This window comes from Poecilia reticulata, chromosome 1 (genome assembly GCF_904066995.2).
Source record: "Poecilia reticulata chromosome 1, P_reticulata-male-v2, whole genome shotgun sequence".
Classification (NCBI taxonomy): Eukaryota; Metazoa; Chordata; class Actinopteri; order Cyprinodontiformes; family Poeciliidae; genus Poecilia; species Poecilia reticulata.
The window spans coordinates 31,794,878-31,813,658 of NC_088830.1; the positions used below are offsets into that span (position 1 = coordinate 31,794,878).

General features: G+C 41.7%; 1 protein-coding gene across 5 annotated transcripts in view; it reads left to right on the plus strand.

Moving 5' to 3' along the window:
• bnc2 (basonuclin zinc finger protein 2) overlaps positions 1-18,781 on the plus strand; it is a 222,604-nt gene that overhangs the window by 122,959 nt on the left and 80,864 nt on the right. The window lies entirely within an intron of this gene.

Here is an 18,781-nt window from a genome sequence, read left to right on the forward strand (position 1 = left end):
CTGCGACGTTTGGGACTTCTTACAAAAATTAGCAATCAGTTGCTGAATTAGATCCAAATCCCCCTCCTGCCCACCCCAGCAGAACCGGACCTCAGGCCTGCATAGTGGAAACACATGTTGAGGAAATGATTTCTAATTTTCTCCACAGTTTGTGGATTCTCAAATTTATTTTCAGGTTGTCCAAGTTCGACGTAACCAGGACCAGAAGTAAATTCTTACAGCAGCGTTAAAGACAAAGGCTGTCGTGTTTTAACCCGAGAGCGGAGGCTTCCTCTGCACACACACACACACACACACACACACACGGCAGAGAGACACACACACAGAGACACACACACACACAGACACACATAGAGACACACACACACACGGCAGAGAGACACACACACAGAGACACACACACACGACAGAGAGACACACACACAGAGACACACACATGCAGAGAGATACACACACGCAGAGACACACACACACAGAGACACACATACACACACACACGCAGACACACGTAGAGACACAGAGACACACACACGCACACAGAGACACACACACACCACAGAGAGACACAGAGACACACACGCAGAGAGACAGAGATACACACACACACACACAGACACACACAGAGACACACAGAGACACACACGCCCACATTAGAGTCATTGTCACACTCACACATGAACAATTAAAATGTCATTACTTAGCTGGAACCGAGCAGCTCAACTAGACAGAGGAGACGAGGGGAAGGGAGGAAACGCCAGACCAGAATGGCACTTAACGCTTTCATTATCCAAATGAATGAAAATCACATCAATGAGTCGAGACAAAGCAGCTCTGTACATCTGTCTGGGACGCCGCTAACAATTACTAATGAAGGCAGGAGAAAACGGAGAAACATCAGAGCCCACTGAAGGTTTTGATCGGGTTTGGAGGAGCGGCGCCAGGTGAACTTTGCCCTCAGAGCGGAGTGAGGAACCGGCCTGAGAGCTGATTAGTTGGAGGAAAACAGGAAACCCTCAGAAATTACACACTTTCTGCAGGAGTAGCATCTCTGATGCAGCTAAAGCTACGCTAACACAGCAGGTCTCCGATGTTTTCGCTGAAATCTGATGTGTTATTTTTACATAAAAATCTCTTTAGACTCACCGTCTCATTTACAAGAGACGGCAGCAACAAACGATATAAAGACAATAACATTCATTTTTGCAGTAGGCCTGCGCAGTAAGCAATAAATCAATTAATCAACAATAAACTCCATGATTTCCTTTTGTATGATTTTTTTGTTTTTCTCTTTTTCTACCAAAAACTGAATGATGAAAGTTTTCAGTCTCAGGCTGAAAACAGACAGAATTGGTCTCAATAATTCATTTTATTTGTTGTTTAGTTTATTTAAAATGTCGCCCAGTTCCAGTGTTAAATATTAATTGGAGTCTTTAGTAAAGTCTTCTCGCATTAGTATTATACCATTACTATTATCCTGCATGAACATGGTTTTAAAGAAAGAGAAAACAGAACCGATGCAGCGGCGTTTAGTGGACCAACCACCGCCACTTCTGTAGAGAAATCTGTGTGTTTTGTTTTTGTTTTACTTGTGAACGGAAAAGTTAAAAATGCCCAAAATAAATAACTAAATAACACTTAAAACAGCTGAATATTGTACTCATTGTCAGCCATCGTTTACAATTTTTCCGCGTTTGGTTTCTTCTTCTGGTGCAGAATTACGACGCGCGCCTCACCTCAGCGACAGAAAAGTCAGATAATCGATTGAGTTTCTTTGTAGAGCATGTCAGCACAAAGCTGCTTTAAAATCAGAAAATTACAAAGTTATACAAAGATGAGATGCAGAGGCTTTGAAAACCTTCAGCAAATTTGATTTAGTTCCACTTTTTGTTTGAAGCCAATAATGATTTAGGTCATTCTTTTAGGAACGGAGACGATATGAAAGTGACGCACATCTGATGTTTTTGGGGTTGAAAAAAAATGAGATTTGGGTCACATTTGGGCAATAAAAAAGGCGGATTCGGGTCGCTTCAAGCCTTCTGTGTGAACGCAGCGTTGGAGTCTGCGCTCTGCGTAGCCGGGCCGGTAATAAATGGAGAGCAGAGTGGTAGGGGGCATGTAGAGGACAATCATTAGAGCTGCACAGGAGGGGGCGGAGAGGAAAAGCTGCTGGGTGTTGGAAGGAGAGCGCGGGAAGCTCGGTGGTCCCCGAGCATCTGGCACGGCGTCGCAGGCAGCCACGGTCCCTGTCATTAATAGTGATGAAATCATTTAAGCCATCAAGACTAAACGAGCCGGTTAAGAGACACTCAGCGCCGCCGAGACGCTCAGGCTCTGCATGCTGCCGGCGTCCACACCGAGCAGAGAGAGACGGAGGAGCATCTCCATAAACATCCACGAGTTTTAACAGGAAACGGGAAGATCCGGCCTTTAACCTTCTGCTTGGATCCTGCAGATTCCCGGGTCTCCTCAGGTTTTCTGAACCATTCCTGTATTTATCATTATCCCAGACGAGTTTTTTTTAGTTTTCTACCAGATCGATCATCAAAATCTGCTGAAGCTTCACAGTTCGTGATGTCAGATCCTCTAGCAGGATTCCCATTGCCTTTAAAAGGAAAAAACAGGCCCACAGCATCACATACCCACTACCATGCCCACCAGTGGACGATGAAATGACGCTTAGCAGTTGCAGAAATCCTGATTCACACAGCAGGAAAATGTGACCCAGATCCAACCCAGTCTGAACGGCACAAACCTTTTCACCATAAAAAAATCTGATCTGTGCGTCTTCCTTATGTGGAACTAAATCGAAACAAATCCAGATGTTTTTAAAGCATCTGCAGTCTGAACTGTCATTTTATCCGACTTTCTGGTGGGAGATGTTTGACATTATTCTGCAAAAAAAACAAAATCTTACCAAGTATTTTTGATCTAATTTCTAGTGTAAAAATCTAGAAATTGTCACACTAATTATTTCAAGTACACTTGAAATACTTAAAACAAACTTATAGGTAAATTTTCAGCAAGATATAGTAAGTTTTAAGTCAATAATTCCTTAATATTGCTGATAAATTGCTGATTATTTTAGACATTTGAAATGTCACAGGTCAATCAATCAATCAATCATATTTTATTTGTATAGCACATTTCAGCAGCAAGGCATTTCAAAGTGCTTCACATAATTAAAATAAAAATAAGAACAACATGTGACATAGAATAAACACCGAGGAAGAGATTTTAAGAAAGCATTAAAAAGGAAACAGTGAGAAAGAGAAATAAAAAAGAAATTAAAAAGTAAAGATAACAACATTAAAAATTAGCAGCTCTAACCAGGCGGGTTTTAAGTTGAGCTTTAAAGGCACCCAGTGTTTCAGCTGTTTTACAGTTTTCTGGAAGTTTGTTCCAAATTTGAGAACAAACTAGTTTCACTGTCAGGTGAAATTATCTGACAGTGAAACTTGTTCTGTAACTTTAGTATCGATCTACAGACGGCGGCGGCGGCGGCGGCGGCGGCGGCGGTAAACGGGTCACTGCCTGCTGCCTCTGCGCCTTCGGGTCGTCAGCCGCTCACACAGACGTCTGATTGCAGTCGCAGTTAATTAGCAGTATGAACGACCATGCAGAAAAAAATACATATATATATAATTAAATTTCAGTAAAAAAAAATGAACTAAGCATCAAAACCTGCTGCCTTGGTCTCAAATAATCTAAACTCAGTTTTCCAGCAACATTTAGTAACTTATGCACATTTCAGTTCTGACATTCGGAGAAAAATCCTTTTCTTTGGCTTTTTTCCATTTTCTGAACCGTCCTGCTGATGAGTTCAGGCTTCCGTCCAGTTTTAGCTTCTTCCAGCTTCATTTGTGTTAAACTTTAAACTTAGCTGACTCATGAAGAGCAACAAATGTTCTCTTATTTTTCCCGTTTTGAAGATCAGATTTTGAAGATCAGATTTTTACAGAAACAGGAAGTCATGAACTTCAGAAAAATAAAATACCTGTACTTGACTTCAGCTGTTTATTTCGTAGGAATTGCTGCATACTGGATGACTGTTTTTTGTCTTATGCAGCTGTTCCCCGTTATTCTGGAGTAAAGCTGTTTTAAAATGACGTGAAAACTTTTTAAAATGAATTTTGAATTGTTTCAAATCTCCGGTGCAAAATAAAACCCAGGTTTCACATGTAATTTGTTGCATTGTCGGTTAAAAAAAAGAAGAAGATTGAGACAAAAGCTATAAAACCAAAACCAGATGAAGAGTAACTTCAGAAGTCAACATGCTAACAGTGTTCAAAACAATAATCTGACGATAATTTATCAATTCTGGTTTGGATTTGGAGGAATAACGTAACGCTTTAAATGCTTCTTGTTGCTGAAGATGCGTGTTTTAGCAGCGTTGCTCCAAATGTTGAGCAAATCAAATGTTCCAGTCCGAACCACACAGGTTAATTATCTCTCCAGGCCTCTTTGTGCATTAAGCTCTCCGCTCTGCAGCAGCGAAAACATCTCACATTCTGGTGGCCGCAGCGAGAGCAGCCAAACGTTGCTGGAATTAAGCAACAAACTGTTGTTTATCATTGGTGCGCCGCAATTTACAAGTGATGCACCATCATTAGAGCTGCAGCGAGCGGAGAGGCAAACCACTGGCTAAATCTGCCATGAAATACTAGACTGCTGCAATAAAAGCTGAGCATCTGCACTAAACTGGAACCAGATGAACCCTGTCAAGGATACTCTGTGCTCTTTTCCCCTCCTTGTTTCCTACAAGGCTGTGGGTTGGGATGAATGTTGAGAATAGTCCTTTTTTTTGGGGGGGGGTGTAATTGCCTGCGTTGATGTGCCTGCATTGTGCAGCAGTATTTTCTAGTCGCATGTGTGTTCCAGTGCATGCTTGTTGGTCTTCGTGGGTATCGTGTTATGTGCTGCACAAGTACGGCGGCCACAAAGGGAACCGGCTGCCAACAACAGCACAGCCTCTGGCGGGGAGCCACACCGCCCCGCGGCCTTGTCGGGAAGGGTTCGCCCCGCTGTCCGCTTGCTCCTCAGAAATCTGTCAGAAGTCCTGAATATTCCAGCAGATTAAAAGCCCAGCTTGACCCAAAGGCCGCGCTGCGAGCACCGAGCGCTGCGCTGATGTGGAGCAGAGTATAGCGCAGATTTATAGGCTTCATTAGGAGTCAGATGAGAACATTATGGTGCTTATTGTGAATTAGGGCACGGGCTCTTTGCCGTGTTTGCTGCCGGGGCGAGGTTGTGATATCCCCTTACTTCCTCAAGGCCCTCACTCAGAGGGGACAAGCGGGCTTTTTTCCTCCTCTGTCCCAGACAACTTCTTTCCACAATGTTGGCTTTTGCTTATATAACGATATTTGATCGGTGCAAGGCCAAGCTGGATGGCTCGTTACACTGTACAGATGTAGGACGGTGATTGGTTTATTAGCCTTATAAACATAACGATGTGCTGTGTTTGCTTTTTTGGCAAAGTGGAGTGAAAGTGGCTGCAGGACGGTCTGGCTTTTCCTCGTTGCTATTCTGCGGGCGGCGCAGTCGGATGATGTGTTATGTTTGCAGTAATCCGTCTGAGCGAGTGTTAACGGTCAGAGCGTGTTCTCCGGTGGCGCGGCTAGCTCTGCCCTCTGCCCGCCTCCTTTGTCTTGTCATCCTTTTCTCCAGCTTCCGTCAGCGGCGCTGCCATTTATTGACAGGGCAGTACATTCTCTGCATATCTGGGGGATTAAGTTGCAAATTTAAGCAATGGGAAAATCAATGGGTTCCTCTTTTAATTCATGAGAAAGGGCTGTCACTGTGGAGAAAAAACACTGGGAAGATGTGGCTGTTTGGATCGCATTCATCTAGGGAGAAGCTGAGGAAGAGGAGGAGGAAGATGAGGGCAGGCTTTAAATCTCTCCATCAAACGAGGGTGAGGCTGATGGTGGCTCATGGGAAATAAAACATGTCCTTTGTTTCTAACTAATCAGGCTGTTTACACAGATTTCTTAATAAAAAGATATTTTCTGTAATTCTGTTCTTATAAGCACATTTATTTATTTATTTATTTATTCATATTCTGTAAATAATAAACTTCTGTGTGTTTTGTGGGAGTTATGCTATAAAGCGACACAATATAACACATAAATGCATGTGATTTGACTAGGCCATTTTAACATTAATGTGCTCAAGCAGCTGTAGACACGTCTGCTAACCAGCTAATGCGCTAACAGCAGAGCAAATTTTTCACTAATTTAATTATTCAATTTTTTAACTTTCAGTTGCATAAAGTTTGACATCTGTGTTGAAGTTTTTAAGAAATCTGCTAATTTGCTAATAGCAGAACTAATTTTTTGCTAACTTTGAAAACATTTAGGCAAAGCTTAATTTTTTCAATAAATTCTAAAACCTACTTTAAATTTCTAGTTTCACAAACTTTCAGTTTAATAAAATTTGACATCTCTGTTGAAGTTCAAATAGTTATACAATAATATTCATGCTCTTATTTTGAAGTTTGTTTACGCAGCAGTTCCATTTCCTCTTTTTTTTTCCCCCAATAACTTTATTTGAAACTAGAAACATACAGGAACGAAATAAAACAGACAGTAGAGAATAAAATGTAATAATTTAGCAATATCTAAGTGTTTAAATGTTCTATTATGATTTATAGAACATGTAAATTATAATATCAAAATTAAATTAGTTGTAATCTTTCAAAGGGGAGATATAATTAAAACTTAGCTCCTTAGCATTAGCTTCTGCTAATGGTGTAGCGCTGTAGCGTTAGCATTTTTCCGTGCCCCGTTGCCCACCACTGTGTTTAAGCATCGTGATGTAATATTTTTATCCTTCTGCTCTTTATGCTGGCGGCTGTTTTTTGAAAACTTCGGTGTGCAGAAACAGTTCTGAAAGGCGCTGCTCGTCTTTTTGCAGCCGCCATCTTAAACTCCTGCGCTTCTCTGGGTAACAATCAGGAAACTCATCAGACACTCGGAGTGTTTTATGACTCCTCTGCTCCAGGGGCGTTCATCCCCAGGTTGCACTGAGTTACTGTGGATTCCCTGCTGACTTCAGGGAGTTTGATTTTTTTTAATGAACAGCTCAATATCTAATTCATTAAAGTGGCTGTTTTATTTGATGCACTTTCTTTGCTCCAGCTGAACCCGGGGAGCAAGCCCTCGGGATGATAGATGTCCAGCTGCACACGCACAGAGCGAGCGCCTGGGAGTGTGTGCTGGCTTGTGGCCCCTCGGAGAGAGACCCCGGGGGTCTCCGGCTGATTGTGACTCCTCTCCGCGGGGGCTGAGATCAGGAGTTTTACTCTGTTTGACTGCTGAAAGACAGAAGCTGTAATTGGCCCCGCGCACACTTCCCTCTTCATCATTAGAGGCAGGCCAAAAGGCGAGCTTAACAATCGGTTTGGGGCTCAACGCCAGCATCCGTCTGACAGAGAAGAACAGCATGCAAAGCCTTTAGTGTCCTTTAAGAAAATGTCGCCCATGGCTCCACTTTAATGCTGCAGGTTCCCTCTGCAGTTACAGGTTGTTGGGAGTAAATTTTATTTGAAAATTAAGATCCGAGAGTCTGGTGCTTGAAGTTTTCACATTTTTACTACAGGCTGTAGTTTAACAGTAAACAGTTTAAAACCTGTTAATGTCATTTATCTGAGGTCAGCTATGCTAAATCAACGGCACAGTTAGCAAAAGTTATCAACTGTAAAACTGAAACCACAAGCTAAAGGTCTGCACTTCCTGAAGCAAAATAACAAATATGGCAGTGTTGAGAGTGATAAACTGTTATGTCACATGTTGGCATTTACACATGGTTGAATTTAGGATTTTAGCATTAGCTTCCGCTAATGTTTGCGTAGCACTTTAGCATTAGCAGAACGAATCTTTAATACTTTAGGGTTAGCACAACTGACTTTTTAGTTAGCATTGATCACCACTGACCAGAACAGGTCAGTGGTGATCAATGCTAACTAAAAAGTATTGTATTGTATTGTTCTATAGAGATGAGCTGAAAGTTTGTTGGTGCAATTTAGCATCTTAGCATTAGCACTGAATACGGTTTTGGTGTGGTGCTTTAACTTTATCTCATGTTTATGATCAGCGTGTTAGGATTAGGACAGCTAACCTTTTAGCTAGCGTTGATCACCGCTGACCAGAACAATACAGATGAGGTGAAAGTTGCTACTAAATACATCTTTTCAGTAGGAACACATAATTTTTCCAAAAAGAAAATCTTTTCAGCATAAATATTAACAGAAATAAACATGCAAGTTTCAGTTTTTGCACTGAATTTCTGAAGTGATGTTTTTGCAGATGCTTCCTTCCCTCTGCAAAACATTTGTAGCAACAAACACCTGAGAGTCAGCACACTCCAAGACAAGATAGAAACATGCATTGCATAATGCACAAAACCAGCGAATCTAATATACTGCAGGTTGGAGGCACTGAGGAAAGAAACCTATGGAGGGGAAGGATGTGGTAAAGTGAAACAGGGATGATTTTTGAAATTTGAAAGGGTCAGAGATGGAGTGGAAGGAGCTCCCTAGCAGGGGTCTGGGGATGTGTCAGGTGCCTGAGCTGTGCTCCGTGCCGGCTAAGGGTTGTTGTTACACCGAGGGCAGCGCCACAAGTCCGAAAGTATTGATTTCCCGCCTTGTCAAGATGCAGAGAACTGTCATGTGGAGAGCACTGACCTTGGTACGCACACTAAGACAACTATTCCCCGCGGCCCCCCACGGCACCGAGAGCAGAGAGGAGCAAGACGTAGCAGCATCAAGCAGCAAACAACAACAAGCTGCTAAGACTCCTGCAGGGGGAAGATGAAGAAGGTGAGGTTGGGAGGAAGGGAAAGAAGGGAAAGGAAAGGAGAGAATAAAGGATCAGGAAGCAAGACGGAGAGGGGGAGAGGAGCTAACAGTCAAAGCCAGGGTTGGTTCCCCTGAGTTGTCAGTGGGCAGCGCAGTGTCTGGTTATCACGCTGTTTGAAATGACAATGGCTTGACTTGTATTTTCCTCCTGAGACCCAACTCAGATCTATAAACCAGAAGGAGGAGGGAGGAGGGAGGCTTGGAAGACTGGAGACAAGAAAAGGCTGGTCAGAAAAAGCAAAGGCAGAAGAGGAGGCAGGCTGACACAAAGAGACGAGAGCCTCCTTCTGTTTCTGCTGCTTGTAGCCTTTGAGATCCACAGAAAGACACCGAGAGGAAGGAAGGGAAATAAGGCAGCCGCTCGAGTGAAATGTTTTTCAAGTGGGAGCTCCGTCAGGACTTGACAAGAAGAAAGAGCTCGCTGTCACCTGCAGCTACAAGACGAGGCTCATCCCCAGTCACAGCGGAGCCGCTAAAAAACACTACAAAGAGCTCTCCCTGGGTTAGATCGCGGTGACAGACACTTAAGAGACCCGGCTTTAGTCACACATCTCTTTCCTCAGATCCGGGCGTTTTGCTAACAAGCTCAGCGGCGAGTTTCCCCTCCTATACACAGAGGCCTCGGGATAAAGGCCACTTCTTCATGATGAAGAGTTCTGTGTGGAGTTGTGAGGGAATCTAAGCACAAAGTCTCTTTTTAGAGGCTGGAAGAAGTCGGATCCTAATTGAATTAGCTGACTTATTAGTGTTTGACGCTGTAAGCTCGGCTGTAAGTGAGGACGTGGGGACTTTGGGAGTGGATTCAAGGAGCAGTGTTGGTTTTGGTTCTAATTTTACCCTCTCCTGACACACATTATTCCCCTTGTAGCAGCACTTAGGCCTGGATATGCTAATGCTAGCTGCAATGTGTGTGCAAGCGAGTTTAAGGCAAACCTGAAACCCAGTGACGGCAGCCATAACAGTTATTCATAAACAAGATTAATAAAAAGCGAAAATACTAAAAAATCTCTAATTATTTCATTTGAAGTTAAAAACAGGCAACCTCTCTTATCCTCTGCCTCCCAATCCTCTTATTTAAAAACATGGAGAAAACAGATTAAGCTCACCTTTGGCCATATTACAGCACAGCAGCCTTGATGCTGATGGTAGCCTCTGTTATTTTACCTTAATTTGGTTAAATCTTGTTACTAATTAGCCTTGCTTTTATTATCTCGGGGTATTAAATCCAAAGGCTTTGGGAGAATTAACTTTACTCAAAGAAAAATGAAAGAATCAAAATTAAAAACACACTCGCTCTCTTGCAGTGACTCTAGTTTCTTCTCATTTTACGTCTTTATTGTTGTTGTTTTTTTACAATTTGTACAAATCACAAACTCATTCTTTCATGTATTAGATGATTTGAACAAAAGAGGATTAAGTTCACGAAAATAAAAATAATTTAGACTTTAATCTTAGCAGTGGAGGGGATCACTGACTAAAAAGCTAGCTGTGCTATCCCTAAAATGCTAATCATAAACATTAGTTTTGCTACGTCGACACGATATTTAGCAAAAGCTAATGCTAATATGTTAACTCCAATTCAAACACAAATTGAACTTACACTTTATAATTTACATGTTTTGTAGTGTATTTAAGTTTATATATTTTCTATTGTCTGCGTTTTGTGTTTTTCTGTGTGCTTCTTGTTTTAAATAGTTAAAAGGGAAAGAAAGAGAGAGAAGAGGAGAGGAAACGGAGCTGCTGCATTAACAGACTTCAAAATAAGAGCATGAATATAAACGTCTAAGTACCTGAAGAGCAAAACTTCAACATAAATGTTAAGCTTTATTTAACTAAACAGCCAGTTAAATTAGCGGATAAGAATTTATCCAGGTGAGTGAAACATTTTCAAAGTTAGCAAAAGCACTAAGTGAAAACTTAGCCTCACGTTTAGCGGATAAGCTAACCTCCACCGAATCTCACAATTCAGGCTTTTTTATCTCAGAGTTCCTGAAACTTAAGTGCATATCTAACATTTTTTGGTTTAGTACTTCACACAAGCTCCAAATACACTGAAGACTGAGACTGTAAAGTGACAACATGTGAAAAAAGTTCAAGGTGTGCGAGTACTCCTGCAAGCTACTGTAGATTGTCGGCATCGTTTAGGATTAGAATAAGACGTCCCTGCAAACAGCACAAAACTTTGCACCTCATTAAGAACATTAAACTGGGAGCCAACATGCTACTTAGCCTCCATACTTGGTTGTTGCAGTGAAAGGTTGTGCTAAAAGCAGCTGATTGGCCCAGGCCGTCTCCTCTCTTTGGGAGCGGGCGTGCCGGGGAGGCCTTCGTTTCCCTCCTGGAGCCAAACGGCAGCGCGCCAAGCACATTCCCTGGCTGACACATGATGAACTTGGGGACAGGTGACCAAAGTGAAGCTTACCATTCCTCGCATTCCACACAAGCTTCCAGGTAACGACCCGCCAGCGGACAGTTTCACCTCTCGTTAATCCGGCAGGAAAATGGGTCGGCGCTTTTAGTGCCGTCGACAGGTACGACGAAGCAAAGGAGCTTTGGGGTTAAAGATTCGGATATTGAAAGGTCAGCCGTTTTTCTCACTGCATCCAGGTCAGCGAAGCTGCTTTCAGGTTCATATTTCAGATTTAAAGGGGCAGTGTTTGTGTTTTCCAGACCCATTTTACAGCCTAATCAACTGTTACCTGTTATAAAAATGCTGCATGTGTCAAACATGATTTAAAATTTATTTTACTTCCTGATTTAAATTGCTCCTCTGTCTCTTTAAAAATCCCTGCTCTTTCTGAAACCCCGCCTTCAGGAAGTCACTCCAACATGGCTCCTCTATTAACCCCTTAACAACATTTTTACCAGTGTTGCCCCTATAAGGAGTTCAGTTTAGGTGTTTGCTAATTGCTGCTGGCTAGTCTGAAGGAGCTCAGTGTGGGGGTGGAGCTCTGTGAAAGCTCGTCTCTCTTTGTTCGTCATATCAGTGCCTCCCTAGTGCTCCTACGTTTTGGGGGCCATTTTGTTTCTGATGAAAATCAGCATGACTGCCTTTGGTTCTCTTGTCTTTCCCCTTTTAAAGCTTGTTTAAGAAAAATTAATACATCATTCACAGCAAAGCATTTATTTTATTTGAATGGTTGTGGCACTTGTACTTGTAAGTAAACATTTATTACCATAAGGTAAGGGATGGGCATTTACTGTAGTGTTTATCATTAATCATGACATTTTTTTGTCATAAGAATTTTTATTCATTGTCATGTTAAATTTCACTTATTAACGGTAAAAACAAAAACAAAATATCAGTAAATTCATCAATATAATTTCATGCAGTTAGTGATATAAATCCCACTTTTATAATTATGTAAATGTTTTTGAAGAATAATGTGTTTCTGCCATGCAGTCACCACCTAAACAAATTGTAAGAAATCATTTTTTATGTCATAATCTTCATTGTTTTCACAAACCAAATACAAAATATTGTGATAAAATTCCATATTTTCTCTAAAAAGATGTTCTGAAACGAATAATTCTGCCTATTTTTAAATGTTTCAGAGATAAAGCTCCTGTAATAAAAGATGAATTTGTTCGCCAGCCGTGCCAATCAGTGTGGACAGCAGCGTGTTTTGTTTTTTTTAGCTCACAACAACATAATTACACTCCCTTTCATTACTTCTTGTATTCTTCCTTGTTAGTCCTGCTTTTTCCTGACCTGCTCTTGTATTTACTTCACATATTCCCCACTGTCCATGGAAATGCCTGGTTAAGTGCTGTTCTGACATTAGCAGAGTGTAGTCACAGCATTTGGCCCGGGGACAAATGCCAGGAAAGCCCTATAAATATGGATGCCACCTTCCTCTCCTCCCCGGGCTCCCTGATGAGCCTGCATGTGTCTGTGTGTGTCTGCGTCTGAGCGCCGGGCCGTTTGCTCTGTCACACCACGTCCCCGCTGTTTGTTTACTCACACTGACAGAGATACTCTCGCTCGCTGATGGCCCTGCGAGTGCCAAACGGCTCGCTAACGCTACAGCTCCTCCTGTAAATAATGCATCCTCTAGCAAGCGCCACCAACTCGGTTGTCTGAACCGCTTCGTGGGCTGATGAATTTATTATCTGTTGCACGTCGCCCTCGGTTTGCCTCTTTGCTGGTGTGTCAGTTCTTGCTTGGCAGTCGCAGCCAAAGAGTTGTGTGGAAGCGACGGCTGCGAGCGCCCGTGGCCGCCCTGATGCCAGCGCGTGCGGAGCAGCGGAGAGGGCGGCCGTGGGGAGGAAATGGGCCATTAGTGCAGTCCCTGCCCCGCCATTTTATTCCACTTCAGCACATATCACACAAGGCCACCCTCTGCTAACTATCTAACGCGCTAATTAGCCGAGCGACACAGCCGGTTTGTCTTTGCTCTGTGCAACTACAGAGCAGAGCTGGGCGAGAGGAAGAGGCCAGGGACCGATGCGCCATTAAGTTTCTTATTTTTGGACACTTTGAATAAATGTGAAACGCAATAAAACGGCAAGCGTAGCATGCAAAGAGTGACTGATACCTCAAAAGTGGGTCAGCAGGGACTATCCTCACTAGATTACCAGGAAAGCATGAAGTAATGCTGTAAAGTGTGAAAGTGTTAAATCATTAAAATCTGTATCTTTTACATCCGCGCAGTCAGACTTTCAAAAAAATGTAAATAGTCTTTAAAAAAGGTTCTCCTTTAGCTTTAGCTCCAAGAAGTGAATTAGCTTAAAATAAACAAAACACTGATAAGTAGTTGGTCAACTAAAGCAAGATGCTTCATGGCTGGTCTTTGTTGGAAATATCCACAGATACTTTATACAGATTAAATTTATCACAAGTTTTAATTTTATATGTTTTATGTTTCTAGAAACATAAAACAACAAACATTAGCTTAGCATCTTAGCGAACATCTCCCAGTGCAGAGATCCTCAGCAAGGCTAGATGTGAGTCTGGTGTCTCGAACTTTGACCTCTTTGCTTCTGTGACTGTATGGCAGAAACACACATTATTCTTGAAAAACTTTTACATTCAGCCACATAATTATAAAAGTGTGATTTACATCACTAACTGCATTAAATTATATTCCTGAATTTACTGATATTTTGTTTTTACCATTATTTTTTTATGTGTATAAAAATAAGAGACTTGTGATTAAGTGTATTAAGTTTAAGTTTATATGAAATGTGTGACCGCTCGCTTCGCTGGAAAGCGCAAATGCTTTGTTGCGACTAGGCCTCAAGTTTCCACGGTAACGTGTCTTGGATGGATTAAAGCGTAGAAGTTTGAAACCTTTCCAGAAACGGTGTGCGTCTCACGAAGTTTCATCGCCTCCTACAGGCTTGGAGTGTGTATTACATCGTTTAAAGCTTTGTAAAAACATTAAACATTTTGAATATTTGGAGGCAAAACAGACAAAAATCTTATTTTTTACAACCTTTAGTTAGTACAGTACATTTAAACGAAAGCAAGTTGCCATTTTTATGTTGCCATACATCCTACATCACTGGAGCGCGCTGTGTGCTTTCCTAACAATTGGCCTTTCCTGTAATGTCTTCACTTTCTGGAAACAAGAAGAACCGCAGCCTTAATGAAACTTAATGATGATAGTCATAACACAACAATAATCCAGTGGTCTGGAAAACTAATCAATGCATCTTCTCCCCTTCCCCTAATGACCTGTGAAAACAAAGCAATAAAAAGGCGGCGCGTGTTTATTTTGGCCTGAGCAACAGGCTGATAGCGGCGGCTGGCTGATTGGTGATGAGCGCAGCTGAGATGGTCGCGCAGATTACGCCGCTCACAAAGCCAATGTCACCGTCCGAGGTCAAGGTTCAAGCACGCACGTTTCTTTTAGATGTTTTTCCTTTTAAAGCGTTTCCATTCAACAACAGAGAATGTTATCTTTGAGGCAAACAGGCAGAGCTCCTGATCCTGTTTTTTACTGTCTGTGTGATATTTTAGCTTTTGATCGATGCCTCTAGGAGAAATCGCTGTGACTTAATTCACGCCCACGAATCCCTAAGTTAAGGAAGAAGTTTAAAATGACACAACCTGCTTTCAGTGACCAGTTTCAGTCAGTCAGTGCTTTATGGAGAAGGCTTTTATGTCAGACATTATGTCTGCTTCTTTGTTCCTGATTTAACCAGCAGCTTATCATTTCTCTTTACTCAACATTTTCCTCGGCCCATAATTTATAGAACTCAACTCATGTAATATACACGTTTAGTAAACAAGCAAATAACATAAACAAGCGTTTGTGTGTTATCTAAACACTTGTTTACATAACAAGCGTTTGTAATTTAAACGCTTGAGTAATGTACATGTTTATATTAATGAGTAATGTAAACAAGCACATATTACATGAGTTGAGTTTTATAAAAGGCTTGTCATGATGGACGATAAATTGTCCCAAAGGTTAATGCAATAAATAATAATATTGTTGTTTTCAAGTATAATGTCACAAAAATGCAAACACACATTCTCAAAGGACAAAAAACTTTAATTTGTACTGAACCTTTAACGCTCGAACTGGAAGACATTTTAAAACATCCAAAAATAAACAAGACAACACAAACAGCACATAAGATTATTAAATATCTGAGAACAAAACTGGGTTTGTGAGACCAAAGCTGACGACTTCGTCATGCAGTTTTTGGTAGAAAAAGAGAAAAATTATAAATCATTCAAATGGAATTTATGGAGCTTATTTAATTCATTTACTGCTTATTGTGAAAGGTCTACGCTTGTTATACAAACCCAAAAAGGTGAATTAAAATCTTTCACAGCAGCTTGAATTCTCCAAGTTAAAATGAATAATTTTGGCCTACAATGGTTTTCTGATCTTGCGAACACACTCAGCATAATTCATATGTAGGCGCAGGCGATCACTGTCAGGTGGATTACATGGGATGATGGGGGTGATGTGTCTTTTTTCCCCTAACCCCCTATTTGCCGGAGAGGCTGGTGTCCTGATTAAAAATTTCAGCTCCACTGCCTTTCTAATTAATTAGCGAGGCCACTCAGAGGAGCGGCGTGGACCAATTAGTCTCTAGCAAGCCGATGATGCCTATCACTGCAGCATCACCCTACAGCTGTCGCTCGCCGCTTCGAGGTCGGCTGGGGACGGGCCCTCAGGTGTTAGCGCAGGTTCAGACTGCACACCAGATGCACGCTGGTCAAAACGGAGACGGAGAGATGTGGACACAGATGTGAGTTCTCCTCGGAAATTCATTCTGCAAAGGGCTGGAATTGATCTAAAAGCAGAAGTTTTAAAAGACGACTTAAAAAAAACCTGACTTTATGTGAGATTTTTACGAGGAGGCATTTTAATAAAAAATCCTTCAATATTTACGAAGGTCTGGAATTTAACCCATTAATTTCTATTATTTGATCACAGTTTTTAACGCAATTATTCATATTTTTTTTTTTTACAGAAAAAGGGTTTGACTGGAACCATTGGGTGGGTTCACGTGTTTCTGGTGTGCCTGAATATCTGACGCACAAGCGACAACAGCAATGGACAACGAGACGTTTTGCTTCAATAAAAGATCCGATGGGACGCTGGAAGAGACTATTGTTGTGTCCAAGGAGTTAGCATGTCAGCGAAGCTATTCAAGCCGAAAATACCATCGCAATGCTAGCATGCAGCAGCTAGCACAGACGCTAATGCTAATATCAGCATCAACACTTATAAAGAAGTATTTTTTCAAAGACGGTACATGAAACATTTGAAAGCTGAATGTGTAGAATAGCATTTACACCAATCCGATGGTTGGAAAACCTAAATAACACTTTGCAAAAGATTATTAACGATGCATCATGGACAGTCGGGTGGAGCAGGACTGATTGAAATTAAAAGTCATCCTAAATTATTACCATTTTTAAACATAAAAACAGCTTCCTGATGACATCTGCTGTGCATTTTATCTACTTGCATCTTTCTATTTAAAGCGTAACTCCAGTCCAACAGAGACATATCAGTTTTATTGTCATCTTCATTAAAACAAGCATTGAAATCCATTTCTTATGAGTGGTAGTTTTTTGTTATGAGTACAGTGAACAAACTGCTTTTATTACCAGTAGGTGGCATTTCAGTATGGAAGTTATTATTCAAGCTGGATTATTGTTGTCTTTTAACAGAAAATATATACATAAATCTTCAGCGTCTCGTTCAGGGCATGGATTCAGATCTTGGTGAAAACGAATATTCGTGTTGCCACAGTAGAAATGCATAAATGAAATCGTTTCGTACTGGTTTGAAATGTAACATTTTTGCTGGATTATACTGTAAACATTTTTCTTTCTTTTGAAAACTTAACGGAAGCGTGTTTGTGACGAGATCCCGTGTTCGTCTGTTTGGCATCTTTTTTATTACCTCTCAGCTGCAGCGAGTTTCCAACTGACGCATTTTTAATAGTTTGATCTGGAAATTGTGATTAAGCTGCGCTAACACTTTCAGAGTTAGCAAAAAGCGCTAAACAAAAAAATCAGAACATATCGGAATAGAAGTGATCGTTATTAATAGATGATACATCTAGAAATTCAATAATTTCACTGAACCCTGACCTAGAGCTGCACGGCATTCTGGGAGATGTAGGCAGGGGAAAGACTTCAGCCGCTCAACCTCTCACAGCTGGAATACAACGAGCTCACTCGCTCTCTGGTTGCCTAGCAACAGCGAGCCGTTTCAAGCTCCGACCAACTTGGTTGCCTAGCAACAGCCTGCTGGGTAACTTACACAGCAACAGTTTAAGGTTTCGCTTCATAACGGCGTGGAGTGAAAACTGGATCAAACTGAAAAGGTTTTCGTCTCCAGTTTGGCTGCATGTCACATTTTTGAAACAAAGAACTAATCAATAATTATCTATCGACTCACATGGAACGCTTGTATTTTTATTAATTTTTCAGTCCTGGTACAAATACGTATTTAGTTATGTGAACCATGTGATCTAAAGAAGGTTCTTAAGCAGGTTAATCATTAAATTTGACGTAATTATGAGGATCTTTGAAGACCAACTTGATGTAATATGAAATAGAAATTAGCCCAAGCATCAACAAAGCCCAGTTTTACTCTACTCTTAATGGGACGAACGTCTAGAATTTCCCAATAACTCTGAGAAATTTCTTGAAAAGCACTTTAGGCTGGCAGTGTGGGCTGCATGGCTTGTGGATTCGTGCTGCATGCTGACCACAGGGCTAGGTGGAGAAATGTCTGCAGATCTTCAGGGCTGGGCTGGGGATGGAGGCGGCTGTCAGAGTTTGCTGACTTTGTGAGAACGGACTAGTTATGAGACCGAGGAAGCTCATTTCCACTTCAAGGGGTCGTCTGAAACATGGCATCAGCAGGCCCTCTCCTGCACTCTGAAACATGTTCACACACACAATCCCATGATCTCACTCTCAACGTCGCCGTCTTCTCCTGAAGTCTAATGTTTACTCGTAGTCGAGGGGGGAAAAAAATGCGCTGATGTCGTTTTTCTCCAAGTCTGAAAAACAGCCATAAGCTAAAAAAAAAAAAAAATGTTTAACTTCAAAGCCCCCCGTGGCGGCGGCGGCGGGTTTGGGATGGGAGTTACACACTAATGATCAGATCACACACTTTGCACACACACAAACACAGACACCAGTTTGGTTTCCACTCGGACTTTAGATTGGCACTGTGTGTGTGTGTGTGTGTGTGTGTGTGTGTGTGTGTGTGCGTGCGTGTGTGTGTGTGTGTGTGTGTGTGTGCGTGTGTGTGTGTGTGTGTGCCAAACGCGAGTCACTCTGCAAGCAGAACAGACTGCAGCGCGGTGGCTGATTAGTATGAGAGGAGTGGATGAATGCCGGAGCGCGGCCCTCGAGAGCCGCAGATGAAACATGGAGGGGATGTCAAAGCACTTTGTTCCCATCTCGTTCATTAGCTGTAACTCGGAACA